Here is a 23,866-nt window from a genome sequence, read left to right as displayed (position 1 = left end):
CAATACCTACTAGATTGTCATGGACAGAAAAATCTGTGACAGGTAGATTGGTGAGGACAAAGTCAATCAGATTTTTCCCTCATTTTGGTTCTCTCACCACCTGCAACAAGCCCAGTCTGGCAGCCGTGTCCTTCAACATTTGGCTAGGTCAGGCAGTGGTGATACTTGTGAATCGTAGAATAGGTTACAGTTCAGAAGAGGCCATTTGGCCCATCGTGACCATGCTGACTCTTTGCAAGAGCAAGTCAGTCCCGCTCCCTCACCCTGTAGCCCTGCAATTGTTTTCTCTTTAGGTGCTTATCCAGTTTCCTTTTAAAAATCACGATTGTACCTGCCTCCACCACACTCTCCGGCAGTGCATTCCAGATCCCAACCACTCGCTGTGTCAAAAAGGTCTCCTTCGTGTCACCGTTGCTTCTTTTGCCAGTCACCTTAAATCAATGTCCTCTGGTTCCTGACCCTTCAGCCAATGGGAACAGTTTCTCCGTATCTACAATGTCCAGACTCCTCATGGTTTTGAACACTATCAAATCTTCTCTAAATCTTCTTTTCTCTAAGGAGAACAGCCCCAGCCTCTCCAATCTATCCACGTCCCTCATCTGTGGAACCAGTCTTGTGAATCTTTTCTACACTCTCTCTAAAGCTGTCACATCCTTCCTGAAGTGCGGTGCCCTGAAGTGGACATAATACTCCAGTTGAGGTAGCATCAATGTATTATCAAAGTTATTTGGTTTCAAAGGACCCTCACCAACCCTCTGTTATTTCATCAACAGCTCTGTCAAGTTAGTTAAACACAAGTTGCCTTTGACAAGTCCATACTATATCACTCTTTTGTGATGGGCATTGAAGTCCCCCATCCAGCATATATTCTGTGTGCTCACTATCCTCTGTGCTCCTCCATGTTGAACACCATCTGGAGGTGTTTTCAACAATATATGCCTGGGATGTGGGCAAGACTAATGTTTATTGTCCATCCTATGTCCTTTAGTAGGTGGTGGTGGGCCTTCTTGAACCGCTGCAGTCCGTGTGGTGACGGTACGGTCACAGTGCTGTTAGGTAGGATGTTCCAGCATTTTGGCCCTGCGAAAATGAAGGAGTGGTGATAGATTTCCCCGTTGAGATGGTGTGTGAGACTTGGAGGGGTACTTGGAGGTGGGGGTGTTCCTCTATCTGCTGCCCTTGTCCTTCTATGTGGTAGAGATTGTGGGTTTGGAAGATGCTGTTGAAGGAGCCTTGGTGAGTTGCTGGAGTCCATCTTGTAGATGGCACACACTGCTGCCACTGTGCGTTGGTGGTAAAGGGAGTGAATATTTAAGGTGGTGATCAAGCGGGCTGTTTTGTCCTGGATGGTGTTGAGCTTCTTGAGTGTTCTCGGGGCTGCACACATCCAGGCCGTGCAAATTATTCCATCACACTCCTGACTACTGATTCATCAGCTGAGGGAGGGCAGTAGATGGTAATTAGCTGGATGGAACCTTAGCCATATCTGAGTGGAATAGAACGATCCGACGGAGAATGTCAAGGGCAAACACATCAGAAATAAAATACAGGTAAAGAAACCTATCTGGAGACAATTCTCTGTGCAACACCTGTACTGACATTCAGAAGAGCAGATTCTGTTTGAAGGCTAATACAGTCTGACACACAATTCATGAGGGTGGTTTAACCTCACTGACCCAATCGACATCAATTAAATAGAGTTCTGCAACAAGACTCGATCATGGAGATAGTTTTATTGGCCGAATTAATCATAAAATCAATCCATTAAAGTATAAATGTTACCACCAATTACAATCAATCTATTAAAGTATAAATGTTACTACCGATTACAATCAATCTATTAAAGTATAAATGTTACTACCGATTACAATCAATCTATTAAAGTATAAATGTTACTACTAATTACAATCAATCTATTAAAGTATAAATGTTACTACCGATTACAATCAATCTATTAAAGTATAAATGTTACTACCGATTACACTCAATCTATTAAAGTATAAATGTTACTACCAATTACAATCAATCTATTAAAGTATAAATGTTACTACCGATTACAATCAATCTATTAAAGTATAAATGTTACTACCGATTACAATCAATCTATTAAAGTATAAATGTTACCACCGATTACAATCAATCTATTAAAGTATAAATGTTACCACCAATTACAATCAATCTATTAAAGTATAAATGTTACTACCGATTACAATCAATCTATTAAAGTATAAATGTTACTACCAATTACAATCAATCTATTAAAGTATAAATGTCACTACTAATTACAATCAATCTATTAAAGTATAAATGTTACTACTAATTACAATCAATCTATTAAAGTATAAATGTCACTACTAATTACAATCAATCTATTAAAGTATAAATGTTACTACTGATTACAATCAATCTATTAAAGTATAAATGTTACTACTGATTACAATCAATCTATTAAAGTATAAATGTTACTACCGATTACAATCAATCTATTAAAGTATAAATGTTACTACTAATTACAATCAATCTATTAAAGTATAAATGTTACTACTAATTACAATCAATCTATTAAAGTATAAATGTTACTACAGATTACAATCAATCTATTAAAGTATAAATGTTACTACTAATTACAATCAATCTATTAAAGTATAAATGTTACTACTAATTACAATCAATCTATTAAAGTATAAATGTTACTACTAATTACAATCAATCTATTAAAGTATAAATGTTACTACTAATTACAATCAATCTATTAAAGTATAAATGTTACTACTGATTACAATCAATCTATTAAAGTATAAATGTTACTACTAATTACAATCAATCTATTAAAGTATAAATGTTACTACTGATTACAATCAATCTATTAAAGTATAAATGTTACTACTAATTACAATCAATCTATTAAAGTATAAATGTTACTACTGATTACAATCAATCTATTAAAGTATAAATGTTACTACTGATTACAATCAATCTATTAAAGTATAAATGTTACTACTAATTACAATCAATCTATTAAAGTATAAATGTTACTACTGATTACAATCAATCTATTAAAGTATAAATGTTACTACTAATTACAATCAATCTATTAAAGTATAAATGTTACTACTGATTACAATCAATCTATTAAAGTATAAATGTTACTACTAATTACAATCAATCTATTAAAGTATAAATGTTACTACTGATTACAATCAATCTATTAAAGTATAAATGTTACTACTAATTACAATCAATCTATTAAAGTATAAATGTTACTACTAATTACAATCAATCTATTAAAGTATAAATGTTACTACTGATTACAATCAATCTATTAAAGTATAAATGTTACTACTAATTACAATCAATCTATTAAAGTATAAATGTTACTACTGATTACAATCAATCTATTAAAGTATAAATGTTACTACTAATTACAATCAATCTATTAAAGTATAAATGTTACTACTGATTACAATCAATCTATTAAAGTATAAATGTTACTACTGATTACAATCAATCTATTAAAGTATAAACGTTACTTCCGATTACAATCAATCTATTAAACTATAAATGTTACTACCGATTACAATCGATCTACTATAAACGTTACTACCGATTACAATCAATCTATTAAAGTATAAACGTTACTTCCGATTACAATCAATCTATTAAAGTATAAATGTTACTATCGATTACAATCAATCTATTAAAGTATAAATGTTACTACCAATTACAATCAATCCATTAAAGTATAAATGTTACTACCGATTACAATCGATCTACTATAAACGTTACTACCGATTACAATCAATCTATTAAAGTATAAATGTTACTACTGATTACAATCGATCTATTAAAGTATAAATGTTACTACTGATTACAATCGATCTATTAAAGTATAAATGTTACTACTGATTACAATCAATCTATTAAAGTATAAATGTTACTACTGATTACACTCAATCTATTAAAGTATAAATGTTACTACTGATTACAATCGATCTATTAAAGTATAAATGTTACTTCCAATTACAATCAATCCATTAAAGTATAAACGTTACTTCCGATTACAATCAATCTATTAAAGTATAAATGTTACTACCGATTACAATCAATCTATTAAAGTATAAATGTTACTACCGATTACAATCAATCTATTAAAGTATAAATGTTACTACCGATTACAATCGATCTACTATAAACGTTACTACCGATTACAATCAATCTATTAAAGTATAAATGTTACTACTGATTACAATCGATCTATTAAAGTATAAATGTTACTACTGATTACACTCAATCTATTAAAGTATAAATGTTACTACTGATTACAATCGATCTATTAAAGTATAAATGTTACTTCCAATTACAATCAATCCATTAAAGTATAAACGTTACTTCCGATTACAATCAATCTATTAAAGTATAAATGTTACTACCGATTACAATCAATCTATTAAAGTATAAATGTTACTACCGATTACAATCAATCTATTAAAGTATAAATGTTACTACCGATTACAATCAATCTATTAAAGTATAAATGTTACTACCGATTACAATCAATCTATTAAAGTATAAATGTTACTACTGATTACAATCAATCTATTAAAGTATAAATGTTACTACCGATTACAATCAATCTATTAAAGTATAAATGTTACTACTAATTACAATCAATCTATTAAAGTATAAATGTTACTACTGATTACAATCAATCTATTAAAGTATAAATGTTACTACTGATTACAATCAATCTATTAAAGTATAAATGTTACTACTGATTACAATCAATCTATTAAAGTATAAATGTTACTACTAATTACAATCAATCTATTAAAGTATAAATGTTACTACCGATTACAATCAATCTATTAAAGTATAAATGTTACTACTGATTACAATCAATCTATTAAAGTATAAATGTTACTACTAATTACAATCAATCCATTAAAGTATAAATGTTACTGCTGATTACAATCAATCTATTAAAGTATAAATGTTACTACTAATTACAATCAATCTATTAAAGTATAAATGTTACTACTAATTACAATCAATCTATTAAAGTATAAATGTTACTACCGATTACAATCAATCTATTAAAGTATAAATGTTACTACTGATTACAATCAATCTATTAAAGTATAAATGTTACTACTGATTACAATCAATCTATTAAAGTATAAATGTTACTACTAATTACAATCAATCTATTAAAGTATAAATGTTACTACAGATTACAATCAATCTATTAAAGTATAAATGTTACTACTAATTACAATCAATCTATTAAAGTATAAATGTTACTACAGATTACAATCAATCTATTAAAGTATAAATGTTACTGCTAATTACAATCAATCTATTAAAGTATAAATGTTACTACTAATTACAATCAATCTATTAAAGTATAAATGTTACTGCTAATTACAATCAATCTATTAAAGTATAAATGTTACTACTAATTACAATCAATCTATTAAAGTATAAATGTTACTACTAATTACAATCAATCTATTAAAGTATAAATGTTGCTACTAATTACAATCAATCTATTAAAGTATAAATGTTACTACTGATTACAATCAATCTATTAAAGTATAAATGTTACTGCTAATTACAATCAATCTATTAAAGTATAAATGTTACTACTAATTACAATCAATCTATTAAAGTATAAATGTTACTACTGATTACAATCAATCTATTAAAGTATAAATGTTACTACTGATTACAATCAATCTATTAAAGTATAAATGTTACTACTGATTACAATCAATCTATTAAAGTATAAATGTTACTACTGATTACAATCAATCTATTAAAGTATAAATGTTACTACTGATTACAATCAATCTATTAAAGTATAAATGTTACTACTAATTACAATCAATCTATTAAAGTATAAATGTTACTACTGATTACAATCAATCTATTAAAGTATAAATGTTACTACTAATTACAATCAATCTATTAAAGTATAAATGTTACTACTGATTACAATCAATCTATTAAAGTATAAATGTTACTGCTAATTACAATCAATCTATTAAAGTATAAATGTTACTACAGATTACAATCAATCTATTAAAGTATAAATGTTACTACTAATTACAATCAATCTATTAAAGTATAAATGTTACTACTAATTACAATCAATCTATTAAAGTATAAATGTTACTACTAATTACAATCAATCTATTAAAGTATAAATGTTACTACTGATTACAATCAATCTATTAAAGTATAAATGTTACTACTGATTACAATCAATCTATTAAAGTATAAATGTTACTACTGATTACAATCGATCTATTAAAGTATAAATGTTACTACTGATTACAATCAATCTATTAAAGTATAAATGTTACTACTGATTACAATCAATCTATTAAAGTATAAATGTTACTACTAATTACAATCAATCTATTAAAGTATAAATGTTACTACTGATTACAATCAATCTATTAAAGTATAAATGTTACTACTAATTACAATCAATCTATTAAAGTATAAATGTTACTACTGATTACAATCAATCTATTAAAGTATAAATGTTACTACCAATTACAATCAATCTATTAAAGTATAAATGGTACTACTGATTACAATCAATCTATTAAAGTATAAATGTTACTACCGATTACACTCAATCTATTAATGTATAAATGTTACTACTGATTACAATCAATCTATTAAAGTATAAATGTTACTACCGATTACACTCAATCTATTAAAGTATAAATGTTACTACTGATTACAATCAATCTATTAAAGTATAAATGTTACTACTGATTACAATCAATCTATTAAAGTATAAATGTTACTACTGATTACAATCGATCTATTAAAGTATAAATGTTACTACCAATTACAATCAATCTATTAAAGTATAAACGTTACTTCCGATTACAATCAATCTATTAAACTATAAATGTTACTACCGATTGCAATCGATCTACTATAAACGTTACTACCGATTACAATCAATCTATTAAAGTATAAACGTTACTTCCGATTACAATCAATCTATTAAAGTATAAATGTTACTATCGATTACAATCAATCTATTAAAGTATAAATGTTACTACCAATTACAATCAATCCATTAAAGTATAAATGTTACTACCGATTACAATCGATCTACTATAAACGTTACTACCGATTACAATCAATCTATTAAAGTATAAATGTTACTACTGATTACAATCGATCTATTAAAGTATAAATGTTACTACTGATTACACTCAATCTATTAAAGTATAAATGTTACTACTGATTACAATCGATCTATTAAAGTATAAATGTTACTTCCAATTACAATCAATCCATTAAAGTATAAACGTTACTTCCGATTACAATCAATCTATTAAAGTATAAATGTTACTACCGATTACAATCAATCTATTAAAGTATAAATGTTACTACTAATTACAATCAATCTATTAAAGTATAAATGTTACTACTAATTACAATCAATCTATTAAAGTATAAATGTTACTACCGATTACAATCAATCTATTAAAGTATAAATGTTACTACCGATTACAATCAATCTATTAAAGTATAAATGTTACTACCAATTACAAGAAACACACAGACATAAATGTTACTGGAATCTCACAATCTGTGTCTGGGTTGCAAAGGTGATCAATTTTCCTTCTTCCAATGGCGACGTAACCTCCAACGTAACCTTTATTGTAACTCAACACCATGTCAGCTTCTCCTCACTCCTTTTTAACAACTACTTCCCATTTTCAATCCACTAACTTCTCTGTTACTCACTTGACAGCTTCCTTCACTCCTTCAGTTACTCTTTCCCTCCCTCCCTCAGTTGCATTCTTTTTCCCCTCAGTGACCCTTTTCCTCTCTCTCCCTTAGTGTCTCCTTCACTCTCTCCCTCTGTGTTTCTTTCCCTCACTGTCTCTTTCACTCCCTCTGTGATTCTTTTCCTCTCTCCCTCAGTGTCACTTTCCCTCTCTCCCTCAGTTTCCCATTCCGTCTCTCCTGAAGTGTCCCTTTCCATCTGTTTTGCTCAGTGTCTTTTTCCCTCTCTCATTGATTTTCCTTTCCCTTGTTCTCATTCTCTCCCTCCACTGGTTCCACTCTGAGACACCAAATTAACCATTGAAGATTAATTAGAAAGATATTCAAACAGGTCAATGTTCAAAACAAAGTGTCTTTGTGACAGCGACGTGAGGGTGTGTGTGTGAATATGACAGTGAGTGAATGAGTTGTATGAATATCTGTGTGTGTTAGTGTGCAAATGAGGTGTGTTTGGGACGAGAGTGTGACTATGTCTGTGTGTATGTGTGTGTCTGTATGTGAATGAGTCTCTGAGATTGTGTGTGTGAAAGTGAGTCTTTTTTATTCTTTCATGGGATGTGGGCGTTGCTGGCTAGGCCAGCATTTATTGACCATCCGTATTGCCCTTGAGAAGTTGATGGTGAGTGGCCTTCTTGAATCACTTCAGTCTATGTGGTGTAGATGCTGTAACAGTGCTGTTAGGGAGGGGGTTCCAGGATTTTGACTCAGCGACAAAGAAGGAACGACGATACAGATCTAAGTCAGGATGGTGTGTGGCTTGGAGGGGAACTTGCAGGTGGTGGTGTTCCAATTGTGTCTGCTGCCCTTGTCCTTCTAGGTGGTAGAGGTCGCGAGTTTGGAAAGTGCTGTTGAAGTTGTGCTTGTGAGCGAGAGTGTGTGTGTGCATATGATTATGTGCATCAGTGTGCTTGAGAGGGTCTGCGTGAGTGTCTTTGTGAGAGGGACCTTGAGAATGTATGTTTGTGTATCTGAGTGTGTGCGTTTTGAGTGTGTGCGTTTTGAGTGTGTGCGTTTTGAGTGTGTGCGTTTTGAGTGTGTGCTTGTGTGTATGAGAGTGAGTAATCCTGTGTTCTGGACAATGAGGATGTGGGAAGTGGAACAGCCCCTTTTCCTCTAGTCCACTCGGAGGGCCTTCTCCAGCACCCTCTTGCCATCCCCTGCCATCTCCTTCACAGCCGTCCTCAGCACAATGGAGATGGTTTTACAGGAGATTCCAGCAGCTGCCGCCTGCCCAGCAAACGGCAGGAATTTCAGAAAGTTGCTCATCATAAACTTCATGCCTGACGAATTTGTTAGCATTTTCTCAATGCTTCTCACTGACACCTCCATCCCAAACTCAGACTTTATTACTGATCTGAGCTCCTTCGTTGTCTTCTCCACTCTCTTCGCCAGTCTCTTGAGGGAATCATCATCCAGACCGAAGTATCTGCGGTAGGATGAGAGCTTCCTGACCAACATGGGAACGTTACAAGCAATGGAGAATCCTGGGATTGGCACAGCGGCAGCATCAGCTGATAGGAGGGCAACCTTCCAAATTTCAGCCAACGAGACTGCTTTCCTCTTCTCTACAATGGACGCGGTGATACTGGGGAGAGCTAACAAAAAAGCACGTCTCTCCAGAGCAGGAAGATCCCCTTCCAGGACCTCCTGCAGTTTCTCAAAGTCAAATTTATCCAGGTTCCAACCTGAAATCAGGAAGACTTGTGGAGATTCCAACCCCTCCTTCCTCAAACTCTCAACGCAGGCATTCCGGAGTTTCTCCAGAGTTTTGTACTCATTGTACTGGGACTTCTCACGTCGTTTGGACGAAGCCAGGTCGTGATCTATTTTGCTTCGGACAAAATAAAATTTCTTCTTCCTCTGCTGAATTTCCTGAGCCAGATGCAAATCATTCTCTTTAAAGCGAGTAGCACTGAGGATAATGAAGAAATTGTATTGATCAAACTTTACACGCTCCAAATACTGACTGGCTTGAAAATTTGGGGTTCCAATCCCAGGGAGGTCCCAAACAGTGACCTTGTCTTTGTTTGGCTATTGGTACATTTTTGGTTCCATTGTTGTTTCAGTTTCCCCTGTTGGAGCTGCTCCTTCATCATCATCGCCAAGACCCCGTAAAGCATTGATGAACGTTGATTTACCAGTACCCGATTCCCCTGTCACTGCAATGTGAAGCGTTGTGCTTTTAGATTTCTTTAAATCCGACTGTATTTCCTGAGTGACAGCGTCCAGCCCACCTCTATCGTAAAGATCCTTCAATTTACTTTCTTCAGTGACACCGGCCATTGTAGATCTGTAAGTAGAGACACAAACCGGAATGGTAAAAACTGTCACCTTGGAATTTTTAAATGTATATTTACATTGCTAGAATCAGCAGCAAGATGTAAATCTCGCAGGGACAAATCACCAGCCACAGCTGGCCTGATGTCACCGGGAAATGGTTCGAATCCATTATTAAGGAAGTAATAACAGGACATTTAGAAAGTCAAAACACAATCCATCAGAGTCAGCATGGTTTTATGAAGGGTAAATCCTGTTTGACTAATTTGCTAGAGTTCTTCGAAGCTGTAACAAGCAATGTGGATAATGGGGATCCTGTAAATGTAGTATATCTGGACTTCCAGAAGGCATTTGATAAGGTGTGGCGCAAAAGGTTTATATACAAGGTAAGATCACATGGGGTTAGGGGCAATTTATTAGCTTGGATAGAGGATTGGCTAACCAACAGAAAACAGAGTCGGGATAAATGGGTCTTTTTCTAGTTGACGAGATGTAACTAGTGGGGTGCCACAGGGTTCGGCCCTTGGGCCCCAACTATTTACAATCTATATAAATGACTTAGATGCAGGGATAGAAGGTACTGTAGCCAAATTTGCAGATGACACTAAAATAGGCAGCATAGTAAGTTGCAATAAAGAAATAAGAAATTTACAAATGGATGTGGATAGGTTAGGTGAATGGGCTAAAATTTGTCAGATGGATTTTAATGTGGATAAGGGTGAGGTTATCCACTTTGGTCGGAAGAGTAGAAAGGCAAATTATTATCTAAATGGAGAGAAACTTCAGAATGCTTCGGTGCAGAGGGATCTTGGTATCCTTGTGCATGAATCGCAGAAAGCTAGTATGCAGGTAAAGCAGGCAAGAAGGAAGGCAAGTGGAATTTTCGCATTTATTGCTAAGTGAATAGAATATAAAAGTAGGTAAGTGTTGCTGCAACTGTACAAGATTTTGTGAGACTGCACCTGGAGTATTGCGTCCAGTTTTGGACCCCTTACTTGAGGAGGGATGTAGTTGCATTGGAGGCAGTTCAGAGGAGGTTCACTAGATTGGTTCCAGAGGTGAGGTGTTTGTCTTATGAAGAGACATTGAGCAGTTTAGGCCTTTACTCTCTAGAGTTTAGAAGAATGAGAGGAGATCTAATTGAGGTATGTAAGATGATTAAGGGGATTGACAAAGTAGATGTAGAGAGGATGTTTCCTCTTGTGGGGCAATCTAGAACGAGAGGTTATAGTTTTAGGATAAGGGGTAGCAGATTTAAAACAGAGATGAGGAGAAATTACTTCTCTCAAAGCGTCGTGAGTCTGTGGAATTCACTACCCCAGAGTGCGGTGGATGCCGGGACAATGAGTAAATTTAAGGAGGAGATAAACAGATTTTTAATTAATAATAGGGTTGAAGGGTTATGGAGAACGGGCAGGAAAGTGGAGATGAGGCCGAGATGAGATCAGCCATGATCATATTGAATAGCTGAGCAGGCCCGAGGGGCTGAATTGCCTACTCCTGCTCCTAGTTCTTATGACCTTATGAGAAACTTCCAAGCCTGTTTGTGAGGAAGACACTGAGACTAGGATGCTTTGATGGAGACTGTTTATTGTTTTCCACAGAGCTTACTTCTCCATTCCTAACAACACCCAACCAGTGCTGGCCGGTTCTTTATATATACATCTGAGTACAATGAACTAATCAACACCTGGAAACTACAAAACCAAATACAGTCCTGTCGCCCCTGCAAAGTCCACCTTACTAACATCTGGGCCCTTGTGCCAATGTTGGGAGGTCTGTCCCACAGACTAGACAAGCAATAGCCTGACATAGTCATACTCACAGAATCATACCTTACAGATAATGTCCCAGACACTGCCATCACCATCCCTGGGTATGTCCTGTTCCACCAGCAGGACAGACCCAGCAGAGGTGGTGGCACAGTGGTATACAGCAGGGAGGGAGTTGCCCTGGGAGTCCTCAACATTAACTCCGGACCCCATGAAGTCTCATGGCACCAGGTCAAACATGGGCAAGGAAATCTCCTACTGATTACCACCTACTGCCCTCCCTCAGCTGATGACTCAGTACTCCTCCATGTTGAACAGCACTTGGAGGAAGCACGGAGGGTGGCAAGGGGCAGAATGTACTCAGGCTGGGGGACTTCAATCTCCATCACCAAGAGTGGCTCGGTAGCACCACTACTGACCGAGCTGGCCGAGTCCTAAAGGACATAGCTGCTAGTCTGTGTCTGCAGCAGGCGGTGTGGGTAACCAAGAGGGAAAAATATACTTGACCTCGTCTTCACAAATCTGCCTGCCACAGATGCATCTGTCCATGACAGTATTGGTAGGAGTGACCACCACACTGTCCTTGTGGAGACTGTGTCCCATCTTCACATTGAGGATACTCTCCATCGTTTAGTTTTTAGAGATACAGCACTGAAACAGGCCCTTCAGCCCACCGAGTCTGTGCCGACCATCAACCACCCATTTATACTAATCCTACACTAATCCCATATTCCAACCACATCCCTACCTGTCCCGATATTTCCCTACCACCTACCTATACTAGTGACAATTTATAATGGCCAATTAACCTACCAACCTGCAAGTCTTTTGGCTTGTGGGAGGAAACTGGAGCACCCGGAGAAAACCCACGCAGACACAGGGAGAACTTGCAAACTTCACACAGGCAGTACCCAGAACTGAACCCGGGTCGCTGGAGCTGTGAGGCTGCGGTGCTAACCACTGCGCCACTGTGCCGCCACTGTGTTGGGTGGCACTACCACTGTGCAAAACTGGGCATCCATGAGGCTCTGTGGGCCATCAGCAGCAGCAGAATTGTACTCGACCACAATCTGTAACCTCATGGCCCAGCATATTCCCACTCTATCATTACCATCGAGCCGGGGGACCAACCCTGGTTCAATAAAGAGGTCGGGAGGGCATGCCAGGATCAGGCATCCTTCAAAATGAGGTGTCTTCTAAAGTTTTAAATTTAAAGGGTTTAGTCATGGCAGGAGAGCTTAAAGCCGTGGTTTGCTCCTGTTGCTGCGTATGGGAATCCAGGAACATTTCCAGTCCCCGGGACCAGCATGTGTGCAGGAAGTGTGTCAGCTGCAGCTCCTGGAAGCTCGGGTTTCAGAGCTGGAACGGCGGCTGGAAACACTGTTGAGCATCGCGAGTCTGAGAGCATTGTGGATAGCACGTATAGAGAGGTGGTCACACCGCAGCTGAAGGGACTTGAGGAAGGAAGGGAATGGGTGACCACCAGGCAGTCCAAGAGAATCAGGCAGGTAGTTCAGGAGTCCCCTGGGGTCCCGTTTGCAAATCGGTATTCCATTTTGGAGGCTGATGAGGCTGGTTCCTCCAGGGAGTGCAGACAGAGCCAAGCTCTGGCACCACAAGCAGCACAGGAAGGGGGAAAGAGAGGAAGAGCTATAGTAACAGGGGATTCTATAGTCAGGGGAACAGATAGGCGCTACTGTGGCCGTCAACGTGACTCCAGGATGGTGTGTTGCCTCCCTGGTGCCAGGATCCGGGATGTCACTGAACGGCTGCAGGGCATCCTGAAGGGGGAGGGTGATAAGGCAGAGGTCATGGTACATGTTGGTACCAATGACATAGGTAGAAAGAGGGATGAGGTCTTGCATCAAGAATTCAGGGAGCTCGGCAGCAGACTAAAAAGCAGGACCTCTCGGGTTGTAATCTCTGGATTACTCCCAGTGCCACGTGCTAGCGAGTATAGAAATAGGAGAATAGCACAGATGAACACGTGGCTTAAGAGTTGATGCAGGAGGGAGGGTTTTAGATTCCTGGACCACTGGGACCGTTTCTGAGGAAGGTGGGACCTGTACAAGCGGGACAGTCTATATCTGAACCAGAGGGGGACTAACATCCTTGCTGATAGTTTGCTAGTGCTGTTGGGAGGGGTTTAAACTAATTTGGCAGGGGGAGGGGATGCAGACTCCTAGCAGAATAGGGACACAGCTAAACATAGGAAAGCAAACAAGTCAGAGGGAATACAGTGGAAGTAAGTTTCAAGGGAGTAAGACCAGGATGGATGGCCTCTACTTTAATGCCAGGAGTAATACAGGTAAAATAGATGAGTTAAGGGCAAGGATTGACGCGTGGAAATGTGATATAGTAACCATCACAGAGACATGGTTGAGGGAGGGCAGAATTGGCAGCTCAATATCCCGGGTTATAGAATCTTCAGGCGAGACAGAGGAGGGGGTAAAAAAGGAGGGGGCATTGCAATATTAGTTGAGGAGTCAATTACTGCAGTAAGGAGAGATGATATCTTGGAGGGGGCATCAAATGAAGCTTTATGGGTAGAGTTTAGGAATCAAAAAAGGACAGCCACATTGCTAGGTGTTTATTATAGACCCCCAGATAGTCAGCAGGAAATTGAGGAGCAAATATGTGCGCAATTCGCAGAGGTGTGTAAAAATAATAGGGTAATTATATTAGGTGATTTCAACTTTCCCAACATTAATTGAGATAGTCATCGTGTTAAGGGCTTAGATGGAGTGGAGTTCTTAAAATGTATACAGGAGAACTTTTTAGCTCAATATGTAGAGGATCCAACAAGGGAGGGTGCAGTGCTGGATCTAATTCTGGGGAATGAAGTCGGACAGGTGGTTGTGTTGGTGGGGGAGCATTTTGGTGATAGCAACCACAACATGGTACAATTTAAGCTTGGAGAAAGAAATAGATAAGTTGCAAAAAAAGGTTTTGGATTGGGGGAGAGCGAATTTTAGTAAAATAAGGCAGGATCTGGCCAAGGTAGACTGGAAAGAGTTACTTAGAACATAGAACAGCACAGTACAGGCCCTTCGGCCCACGATGTTGTGCCGACCCTTTAACCTACTCTAAGATCAAACTACCTACATACCCTTCATTCTACTATCATCCATGTACCTATCCAAGAGTCGCTTAAATGTCCCTAATGTATCTGCTTCTACCACCGCTGGCAGTGCATTCCACGCACCTACCGCTCTCTGTGTAAAGAACCTACCTCTGACATCTCCCCTAAACCTTCCTCCAATCACCTTAAAATTATGCCCCCTGGTGATACCCTTTCCGCCCTGGGAAAAAGTCTCTGGCTATCCACTCTATCTATGCCTCTCATCATCTTGTACCCCTCTATCAAGTCACCTCTCATCCTTCTTCGCTCCAATGAGAAAAGCCCCAGCTCCCTCAACTTTTCTTCATAAGACATGCCCTCCAGTCCAGGCACTGTTGGGAAATCTACAGAAGAGCAGTGGGGCATTCAAAAAGGAAATGGGGAGGGTACAGGCCCAAATGTTCCCTCTAGGGTAATAGGTAGGAGCAGGGACAGGTATATACCGCAGGGCAAGAATTATAGCTGGGGGAAAGGAAATTATGATGCGATTAGGCAAGATTTAGGATGCGTAGGATGGGGAAGGAAACTGCAGGGGATGGGCACAATCGAAATGTGGAGCTTATTCAAGTAGCAGCTACTGCGTGTCCTTGATAAGTATGTACCTGTCAGGCAGGGAGGAAGTTATCGAGCGAGGGAGCCGTGGTTTACTAAAGAAGTTGAAGCGCTTGTCAAGAGGAAGAAGAAGGCTTATGTTAGGATGAGACGTGAAGGCTCAGTTAGGGCGCTTGAGAGTTACAAGCTAGCCAGGAAGGATCTAAAGGGAGAGCTAAGAAGAGCGAGGAGAGGACACGAGAAGTCATTGGCGGATAGGATCAAGGAAAACCCTAAGGCTTTCTATAGGTATATCAGGAATAAAAGAATGACTAGAGTTAGATTAGGGCCAATCAAGGATAGTAGTGGGAAGTTGTGTGTGGAATCAGAGGAGATAGGGGAAGTGTTAAATTAATATTTTTCGTCAGTATTTACAGTAGAGAAAGAAAATGTTGTCAAGGAGAATACTGAGATACAGACTACTAGGCTAGATGGGATTGAGGTTCACAAGGAGGAGGTGTTATCAATTTTGGAAAGTGTGAAAATAGATAAGTCCCCTGGGCCAGATGGGATTTATCCTAGGATTCTCTGGGAAGCCAGGGAGGAGATTGCAGAGCCTTTGTCCTTGATCTTTATGTCGTCATTGTCGACAGGAATAGTGCCGGAAGACTGGAGGATAGCAAATGTTGTCCCCTTGTTCAAGAAGGGGAGTAGAGACAGCCCTGGTAATTATAGACCTGTGAGCCTTACTTCGGTTGTGGGTAAAATGTTGGAAAAGGTTATAAGAGACAGGATTTATAATCATCTTGAAAAGAATAAGTTCATTAGCGATAGTCAGCACGGTTTTGTGAAGGGTAGGTCGTGCCTCATAAACCTTATTGAGTTTTTCGAGAAGGTGACCAAACAGGTGGATGAGGGTAAAGCAGTGGATGTGGTGTATATGGATTTCAGTAAGGCGTTTGATAAGGTTCCCCACGGTAGGCTATTGCAGAAAATACGGAAGTATGGGATTGAAGGTGATTTAGTGCTTTGGATCAGAAATTGGCTAGCTGAAAGAAGACAGAGGGTGGTGGTTGATGGCAAATGTTCATCCTGGAGTTTAGTTACTAGTGGTGTACCGCAAGGTTCTGTTTTGGGGCCACTGCTGTTTGTCATTTTTATAAATGACCTGGATGAGGGTGTAGAAGGGTGGGTTAGTAAATTTGCGGATGACACGAAGGTCAGTGGAGTTGTGGATAGTGCCGAAGGATGTTGTGGGTTACAGAGCGACATAGATAGGCTGCAGAGCTGGGCTGAGAGATGGCAAATGGAGTTTAATGCGGAAAAGTGTGAGGTGATTCACTTTGGAAGGAGTAACAGGAATGCAGAGTACTGGGCTAATGGGAAGATTCTTGGTAGTGTAGATGAGCAGAGAGATCTTGGTGTCCAGGTACATAAATCCCTGAAGGTTGCCACCCAGGTTAATAGGGCTGTTAAGAAGGCATATGGTGTGTTAGCTTGTATTAGTAGGGGGATTGAGTTTCGGAGTCACGAGGTCATGCTGCAGCTGTACAAAACTCTGGTGAGGTCGCACCTGGAGTATTGCGTGCAGTTCTGGTCACCGTATTATAGGAAGGATGTGGAAGCTTTGGAAAGGGTGCAGAGGAGATTTACTAGGATGTTGCCTGGTATGGAGAGAAGGTCTTACGAGGAAAGGCTGAGGGACTTAAGGTTGTTTTCGTTAGAGAGAAGGAGGAGGAGAGGTGACTTAATAGAGACATATAAGATAATCAGAGGGTTAGATAGGGTGGATAGTGAGAGTCTTTTTCCTCGGATGGTGATGGCAAACACGAGGGGACATAACTTTAAGTTGAGGGGTGATAGATATAGGACAGATGTCAGAGGTAGTTTCTTTACTCAGAGAGTAGTAGGGGCGTGGAACGCCCTGCCTGCAACAGTAGTAGACTCGCCAACTTTAAGGGCATTTAAGTGGTCATTGGATAGACATATGGATGAAAATGGAATAGTGTAGGTCAGATGGTTTCACAGGTCGGCGCAACATCGAGGGCCGAAGGACCTGTACTGCGCTGTAATGTTCTATGTTCTATAACAAGCCCAGAGAACCATGAATGATCAGAAACATTCAGGGTACGATGAGTAGGAAAAGAGAGGCTTTTAGCAAATACAAGGAGAGCAAATCAACGCTAGCATTAGTGGAGTACAGAAAGTGTAGGATGGAGCTTAAGAAAGCAATTAGGAGAGCAAAGAGGGGACATGAGAAAGCTCTGGCTGCTAAAAGTAGGGAAAATCCCAAGATATTCTATAAGTATATCAATGGGAAGAGGATAACCAGGGAAAGAGTAGGACCCATTTGGGACCAAGGGGGAAATCTGTGGGTGGAGCCAGAGGACATTGGTAGGGTGTTGAATGAATACTTCACATCTGTCTTCACCCAAGAGAATGAGGAAGTAGATATGGAACTCAGACTTTCAGGTTCTTGAGCAAATTGTCATAGGGAGTGACAAGGTATTGGAGGTTTTGGCAGGTTTAAAAGTGGACAGATCTCCAGGTCTGGACGATTTGTGTCCCAGGATGCTGTGGGAGGCGAGGGTAGAGATTGCAGGAGCTCTGACCCTAATTTTTGATTCCTCTCTGGCCATGGGGGAGGTGCCAGAGGACTGGAGAACAGCTAATGTAGTCCCACTATTTAAGAAAGATTGTAGAGATAAGCCAGGGAACTATAGACCAGTGAGTCTCATGTCAGTGGTAGGGAAACTATTGGAGAAAATTCTGAAGGAGAGAATCTATCTCCACTTGGAGAGGCAAAATTTGATGAGGACTAGTCAGCATGGCTTTGTCAGAGGGAGGTCATGCCTAACAAATTTGATTGAATTTTTTTGAGCATGTGACCAGGCGTGTAGATGAGGGTAATGCAGTTGATGTAGTTTACATGGATTTCAGCAAAGCCTTTGACAAGGTCCCACATGGGAGACTTGTTTTTTATTCATTCATGGGATGTTGGCGTCACTGGCCAGGCCAGCATTTATTGCCCATCCCTAATTGCCCTTGAGAAGGTGGTGGTGAGCTGCCTTCTTGAACCGCTGCAGTCCATTTGGGGTAGGTACACCCACAGTGCTGTTAGGAAGGGAGTTCCAGGATTTTGACCCAGCGACAGTGAAGGAACGGATGATATAGTTCCAAGTCAGGATGGTGTGTGACTTGGAGGGGAACTTGCAGGTGGTGCTGTTCCCATGTATTTGCTGCCCTTGTCCTTCTAGTTGGTAGAGGTCGTGGGTTTGGAAGGTGCTGTCTAAGGAGCCTTGGTGCATTGCTGCAGTGCATCTTGTAGATGGTACATACTGCTGCCACTGTGCGTTGGTGGTGGAGGAAGTGAGTGTTTGTAGATGGGGTGCCAACCAAGCGGGCTGCTTTGTCCTGGATGGTGTCGAGCTTGAGTGTTATCAAGAAAGCAAATGCACATGGGATACAGGGTAACTTGATAAGCTGGATTCAAAATTGGCTTAGCTGCAGGAGACAGAGTGATGAGAGACGGCTGTTTTAGTGACTGGAAGCCAGTGTCCAGTGGCGTACCACAGGGATCTGTGCTGGGTCCCTATTGTTTGTCATTTATATAAACAACATAGATGACTATGTGGGGGGTAGGGTCAGTAAGTTCGCGGATGACACAAAGATTGGCCGAGTGGTTAACAGTGAGGTTGAGTGTCTTGGGTTACAGTAAGATATAGATGGGATGGTCAAATGGGCAGAAAAGTGGCAGATGGAATTTAACGCTGAAAAGTGTGAGGTGATACACTTTGGAAGGAGTAATGTGACAGGGGAGTATTCAATGAATGACCTGACACGAGGAAGTTCTCAGGAACAAAGGGACCTTGGCGTGTTTGTCCATAGATCTCTGAAGGCAGAAGAGCAGGTTAATAGGGTGGTGAAAAAGGCATATGGGACACTTGCCTTTATCAGTCGAGGCATAGATTACAAAAGCAGGGAGGTCATGTTGGAGTTGTACAGAACTTTGGTAAGGCCACAGCTGGAGTACTGTGTGCAATTCTGATCGCCACATTATAGGAAGGATGTGATTGCATTGGAGGGGGTGCAGAGGCGATTCACCAGGATGTTGCCTGGGATGGAACATTTAAGCTATGAAGAGAGGTTGGATAGGCTTGGGTTGTTTTCGCTGGAGCAGAGAAGACTGAGGGGTGACTTGATCGAGGTGTACAAGATTATGAGGGGCATGGACAGGGTGGAGAGGGAGCAGCTGTTCCCCTTAGTTGAAGGGTCAGTTACTAGGGGACACATGTTTAAGGTGAGGGGCAGGAGGTTTAGGGGGGATTTGAGGAAGAACATTTTTACCCAGAGGGTGGTGATGGTCTGGAATGCCCTGCCTGGGAGGGTGGTAGAGGCGGGTTGCCTCACATCCTTTAAAAAGTATCTGGGTGAGCACTTGGCACATCATAACATTCAAGGCTATGGGCCAAGTGCTGCCAAATGGGATGAGGTAGACAGGTCAGGTGTCTTTAATGCATCAGTGCAGACTCGATGGACTGAAGGGCCTCTTCTGCACTGTATTATTCTGTAGTGTCCGAGACCCAACCATCTTCAGCTGCTTCATCAATGACCTCCCCTCTATCATGAGGTCAGAAGCGGGGATGTTAACTCATGATTGCACAATGTTCAGCACCATTCACGACTCCTCAGATACTGAAGCAGTCCGTGTCCAAAACCAGCTCAAACAAGAGAGAATCTAACCATCTCCCCTTGATATTCAACGGCATTATGATCGCCGAATCCCCAACTGTCAACATCTTGGGGGTTACCATTGACCAGAAACTTTACTGGACCAGCCATATAAATACTGTAGCTACAAGAGCAGGTCAGAGACTGGGAATTCTGCAGCGAGTAACTCACCTCCTGACTCCCCAAAGCCTGTCCACCATCTACAAGGCACAAGTCAGGAGTGTGATGGAATACTCTCCACTTGCCTGGATGGGTGCAGCTCCAACAACACTCAAGAAGCTCGACACCATCCAGGACAAAGCAGCCCGCTTGATTGGCACCCCATCCACGAACATTCACTCCCTCCACCACTGACACACAGTGACAGCAGTGTGTACCATCTACAAGATGCACTGCAGCAACGCACCAAGGCTCCTTAGACAGCAACTTCCAAACCCACAACCTCTACCACCTAGAAGGCCAAGGGCATGGGAACACCACCACCTAAAAGTTCCCTCCAAGTCACACACCATCCTGACTTGGAACTATATCGGCTGTTCCTTCCCTGTCACTGGGTCAAAATCCTGGAACTCCCTTCCTAACAGCACTGTGGGTGGACCTACCCCACTCTGACTGCAGTGGTTCAAGAAGGAAGCTCATCACCAGCTTCTCAAGGGCAATTAGGGATGGGCAATAAATGCTGAAATGGCCAAAGACGCCCACATCTGAACGAATAAAAAAAAAACCTGTTCACTCGATTATCTTCAACAGCTCAGTATTTAACATCCAATAACAGAACTTATTAGACTCTGACATGAAGGAGCAGCATGAATTCCCTTCCCCCTCTGGGACTGGGTGTCACAGTGCGTTAGATACACTACCCCTTCCCCCTCTGGGACTGGGTGTCACAGTGTGTTAGATACACTGTCTTTTCCCCCTCTGGAACCGGGTGTCACAGTGCCTTAGATACACTGGCCTTTCCCCCTCTGGGACCGGGTGTCTCAGTGTGTTAGATACACTGTCCTTTCCCCCTCTGGGACCGGGTATCACAGTGCATTAGATACACTGTCCTTTCCCCCTCTGGGACCGGGTGTCACCGTGCGTTAGATACACTGTCCTTTCCCCCTCTGGGACCGGGTGTCAGTCTGTTAGATACACTGTCCTTTACCCCTCTGGGACCGGGTGTCACAGTGTGTTAGATACACTGTCCTTTCCCCCTCTGGGACTGGGTGTCACAGTGCGTTAGATACACTACCCCTTCCCCCTCTGGGACTGGGTGTCACAGTGTGTTAGATACACTGTCTTTTCCCCCTCTGGAACCGGGTGTCACAGTGCCTTAGATACACTGGCCTTTCCCCCTCTGGGACCGGGTATCACAGTGCATTAGATACACTGTCCTTTCCCCCTCTGGGACCGGGTGTCACCGTGCGTTAGATACACTGTCCTTTCCCCCTCTGGGACCGGGTGTCAGTCTGTTAGATACACTGTCCTTTACCCCTCTGGGACCGGGTGTCACAGTGTGTTGATACACTGTCCTTTCTTCCTGTGGGACCGGGTTTCACACTGCGTTATAAACACTGTCCTTTCCCCCTCTGGGACCGGGTGTCACAGTGCGTTAGATACACTGTCCTTTCCCCCTCTGGGACCGGGTGTCACAGTGTGTTAGATGCACTGTCCTTTCCCCCTCTGGGACCGGGTGTCACAGTGTGTTAGATACACTGTCCTTTCCCCCCTTTGGGACTGGGTGTCACAGTGCGTTAGATACACTGTCCTTTCCCCCTCTGGGACCGGGTGTCACAGTGTGTTATAAACACTGTCCTTTCCCCCTCTGGGACCGGGTGTCACAGTGCGTTAGATACACTGTCCTTTCCCCCTCTGGGACCGGGTGTCACAGTGTGTTAGATACACTGTCCTTTCCCCCTCTGGGACCGGGTGTCACAGTGTGTTAGATACACTGTCCTTTCTTCCTCTGGGACCGGGTGTCACAGTGTGTTAGATACACTGTCCTTTCTTCCTCTGGGACCGGGTGTCACAGTGTGTTCGATACACTGTCCTTTCTTCCTCTGGGACCGGGTGTCACAGTGCATTAGATACACTGTCCTTTCCCCCTCCGGGACTGGGTGTCACAGTGTGTTAGATACACTGTCCTTTCTTCCTCTGGGACCGGGTGTCACAGTGTGTTCGATACACTGTCCTTTCTTCCTCTGGGACCGGGTGTCACAGTGCATTAGATACACTGTCCTTTCCCCCTCCGGGACTGGGTGTCACAGTGTGTTAGATACACTGTCCTTTCTTCCTCTGGGACTGGGTATCACAGTGTGTTAGATACACTGTCCTTTCCCCCTGTGGGACCGGGTGTCACAGTGCGTTAGATACACTGTCCTTTCCCCCCTCTGAGACTGGGTGTCTCAGTGCATTAGATACACTGTCCTTTCTTCCGGTGGGTCCGGGTGTTACAGTGTGTTAGATACACTGTCCTTTCTTCCTGTGGGCCCGGGTTTCACAGTGTGTTATAAACACTGTCCTTTCCCCCTCTCAGGCAGAGTATCAGTTGATCAGATACACTCTCTGTGCGTTGCTTCCTGATATCTTTCTGTGTTATTAACCTGGTTATGTAACATTCCTCAGTGTTATTTAGAGAAGAGCTGCACCCTTTCACATTTTATTTATTAAACATGTGCAAAAGACAGAAAGGGATTTTCTTCAAATTCCGCCCCCCCCCCCACCCCCCCCCTTGACTCACTCTTCTCAGTGTTTCTCATTTTTAGTCTCAGACATGTCTGTCCCTCTTGTCTTTTTCCATGTTTCCTGTACCCTCCTGCTGCAGTTCCTGAGTCCGACATTGTCGGGAACAGCAGGTGGTCAGTGAAGCAACAAGAGGGAAAAGTATACTTGATCTCGTCTTCACCAATCTTTGCATGACAGATAGAAGTTACAACCACACAGTCCTTATGGAGACTATGTCCCGTCTTCACATTGAGGATACCCTCCATTGTGTTGTGTGGCATTACCACTGTGCTAAATGGGGCAGATTTCACGCAGATCTAGCAATGCAAAGCTGGGCGTGCATGAGGCGCTGTGGGTCATCAGCAGCAGTAAAATTGTACTCAGTCGCAATCTATAACCACATGGACCGGCATATCCCCCACTCTACCATTACCATCCAGCTGAGGTACCAACCCTGGTTCAATGAAGAGTGCAGGAGGGCATGCCAGGAGGAGCACCAGGCATACTTCAAAATGAGGTGTCAGCCTGGTGAAGCTACAACCTAGGGCTACTTGCGTGCCAAACAGCGTAAGCAGCATGCGATGGACAGAGCTAAGCGATCCCATAACCAACGGATCAGATCTATGTTCCACATCCAGTTGTGAATGGTGGTGGACAATTAAACAACTAACTGGAGGAGGTGGCTCCACAAATATCCCCATCCTCAACGATGGGGGAGCCCAGCACATCAGTAAAATAGATAAGGCTGAAGCATTTGCAATAATCATCAGCCAGAACTGCCAAGTGGATGATTCATCTCGGCCTCCTGCTGAGGTCCCCAGCATCACAGATGCCAGACTTCAGCCAATTCGATTCACTCCACGTGATATCAAGAAACGACTGAAGGCACTGGATACTGCAAAGGCTA

At 41.2% G+C, this 23,866-nt stretch overlaps 1 pseudogene; it reads right to left on the bottom strand.

Annotated features, from left to right (window-relative positions):
- Positions 1 to 8,934: 8,934 nt before the first annotated feature.
- Positions 8,935 to 23,225, bottom strand: LOC137363921 (interferon-inducible GTPase 5-like; annotated as a pseudogene).
- Positions 23,226 to 23,866: the final 641 nt, after the last annotated feature.

Source organism: Heterodontus francisci, unplaced genomic scaffold (assembly GCF_036365525.1).
Source record: "Heterodontus francisci isolate sHetFra1 unplaced genomic scaffold, sHetFra1.hap1 HAP1_SCAFFOLD_645, whole genome shotgun sequence".
NCBI classification, from domain to species: Eukaryota; Metazoa; Chordata; class Chondrichthyes; order Heterodontiformes; family Heterodontidae; genus Heterodontus; species Heterodontus francisci.
This window is presented reverse-complemented; position numbering and strand designations above follow the sequence as displayed.